Consider the following 3,018-nt stretch of genomic DNA (forward strand, 5'->3'; position numbering starts at 1 on the left):
AAAGGGCCAAGCTGCCATCCCTTCTCTTGGGATTTCGGGCATTTAAGCATGTGTACCTGTGACTTTTAAGCTGCTGAGTCAGGGATTCAAACTGCAGACTATGTGGGATCCTATCTTAATCTGCAAGCCAACTGTTGACCCCAGTGTTGCTTATTATAAACCAACTTTTTTCTTGGTAATACCAATCTTTAGAAAAGGTTGATTAATCTGTAGGTTTTGAAGATTCTATATTCTACTAATCCTTGAAAAAAGACCTTAGTATAAAGCCTGTACTGTTTAGCAATTTGATGATTTCTGAATAATTTTTTTCTAAAAACTTTTTCCAGTCAATCCTAAATGAAATAATTTAAGTGTGACATGAAGCAACAGTAAGACTGGTAATTCAGAACATATTCAGGAATGTAAAAAAAGGGCAATTTATGATTATGCCAAAGAACCAAAGTCGAATTCAAGCTGTTAATATCACATCAGTTACTACTAATATTTCACTCATCTTTTAGAAGGCACAGCACATATAGTGATTGTGTAAATTGGCACGATCTTTCTGAAGACAATTTGGCAACATTTTACAAAAATTTCAAACACTCATTCTAGGAACTGTACTCCAAGTAATTAATAAATACAAAGATATACTTGGAGGGAACCAGCACTTAGCGTAATGGCTATGTCGCTGGACTCCCACGCAGTCGACCACGGTTCGTGTGCCGGACCCGGTGGCTTAAAACTCACGCCGGGCGCGTGTGCGAGCGTGCCCAAGATCCCAAGAGGAGAATGGAGGAGAAGGGATTGAGGCGTGACCATCCCCCCTGGGGGGTGATTTCTCGCTTTCTGTCTCTAATGTCTTTCTCTGTCTGTCTGGCGAGTGCACGCGCCCTATAGTGAAAATCTCTCAAAAAAAAAAAAAAAAAGATATACTTGGAGATGTATAATATGAGCAAAAACAGAATTAAAGGAAAATGTACTAACCACCAAGGGTTTTATAAAGTATTCAATCTCTTTATGTCTACCCTATTAATAGTGTCCCATTTTACATAGGAGAAAACAGAGAGGACAGAAGTAGTAAAGTCATTAGTATATAATGGAAGTGACGCTTGAACGTTACGGGTCACATTTATAACTACGCTGGATGCTACCTTGCCAGATAAAACTTGTAAGCAGTAACACTTTAGAAGTAACCCACCTGGCCAATAATCAGTGACTTGAAAAATTAACCTACCCGTAAAACAGAATACAATACAGTCTTATACAATGACATAAAATGTGTACAATATGGAAAATCTCCAGGATAAGGGCAGAGCAGTTAAAGCAGGAAAGAAAAGGAAGGGTTCTTTCTACTTGCATTAACTTGCAATAAGCATAAAATACCTGTGTAGTGCACATGAAACCAGTGACCCTGGTTATCTCAGGAAAGTGGGTATGTGGGGAAAGTCAGGCCTCTGCTTTTGTACTGCCTGGCCTTTTTTTTTTTTTTTTATACATCATCTAAGTGAAGTAAAAACCAGTACACTGGGAGTCAAGACATAATCCTACTTTGCCATTAACTCTAAAGTTAAATTGCTTAACCTCTATGCACAGTTCAGTTTCTCTACTATAAAAACCCAAAAGGTTGAAATGGGTCATTTACTGAAACACCAATACCTATCTGCCATAAGAATGGAGCGATCTCTGGGGAGTGGGGGAGGGGGAAGGACAGAAGGGATTTCCAACTTTGCACACCAGAGTTCCACCTTCCTTTTGGTTCTTTGACCAAGGGTTTTACTATCAGTTCAAGGTTCAAAATTCAGCTCCCTCCTTGCTTAGTTGTGAATACATCAGAGTATCGACTTTCTCATCTATGAAATGGGGACGTTAAACAAGAAGGGTTTACAGAAAATAGACTGCCACACCACACACTGCCACTGTAGATGCAAACAGTTAAGTTGGAAAAAATCTTGCAGCAAAACATGAACCAGTCAACAAGATCATGCCTAACAACCCTGACCTGACGTTTAAACAAAAAACATCACCTTTATTTCTCAAGAATAAGAAAAATTCCCTTCTGTACTAAACTAAGAAAAAACTTGGAATTTGAATTTGGGCTAAGTGGAAGTTCATCAGGGAAAAAAATTCCCAAAGAATACTTTAATCATATACTTCTCTAAGTGCAAAGTTTAATTGTATAGTACATTAATGTCAACTCATTTACTGAAAAAAAAATTAAGATTATGCTCCGGCAACGTCACTGACTTGTGTATAAAATGTACTATGTCCATTCGTTATGTGTTGTCTCAACTCTACCAATTAAGCAATTGAAGCAATGGATGTGGCATGTGTCCTCATCAACGCCTTTCTAATAATTGCCTCCAACATTAAACAAAGGTATTAATGACTCTACAACTTAGGAAGGCTCCAAAATTCTGGCTTCGCACAGCTAACTGGCATTTACACTCATTTTAAGAAAACAGGATGCTTCCTTCTAAACCCAATGATTATTATAGACAGTACGAGAGCAAATACTAACCTTTCGCTTGCAAAACAGAAAACGCAAGCACTTACCAGACACCTGAACACAAACGCGTTTTTGAATGCCTAAAGACAGCCTAACACATCAGTGACCCAACTAACCCTCCAGCGTTTCCTTCTTTAAAACGTGAAGAAGGCCGATGTGTGTCAGCAAACCCCGAAGGTGTCAGCCCACACTATCACAGGGGATCATTTGGGAAAGCCCTTTCTTAGGGCACTGAGCATTTACCAGAAACACCCCCCTCCGAAGCGTCTCTAAACACCCGACATCCTTAATTGTCTTTAAAAACGGTTAGCAAGGCTAAGGGGGAATACCAGTTATGTCAATTTCCTAAGGATCAGAAGCAACTTCCCTTCGTGGCGTTTTTTACTAGTCTGTTCAGTATCTAACATACCCGATGTAAATTTTGGTCCTTAAAAACGGGGCAGCAGAAGTCCCCGCCGCCCTCCGCCCCACCGTGCCTTCAGTGGCAGGGCCCGCGTGGCTCCCACCCCTGCACCCGAGCTCGGCTGACC

This window comes from Tupaia chinensis, unplaced genomic scaffold (assembly GCF_000334495.1).
Source record: "Tupaia chinensis unplaced genomic scaffold, TupChi_1.0 Scaffold000017_1, whole genome shotgun sequence".
Lineage (NCBI taxonomy): Eukaryota > Metazoa > Chordata > Mammalia > Scandentia > Tupaiidae > Tupaia > Tupaia belangeri.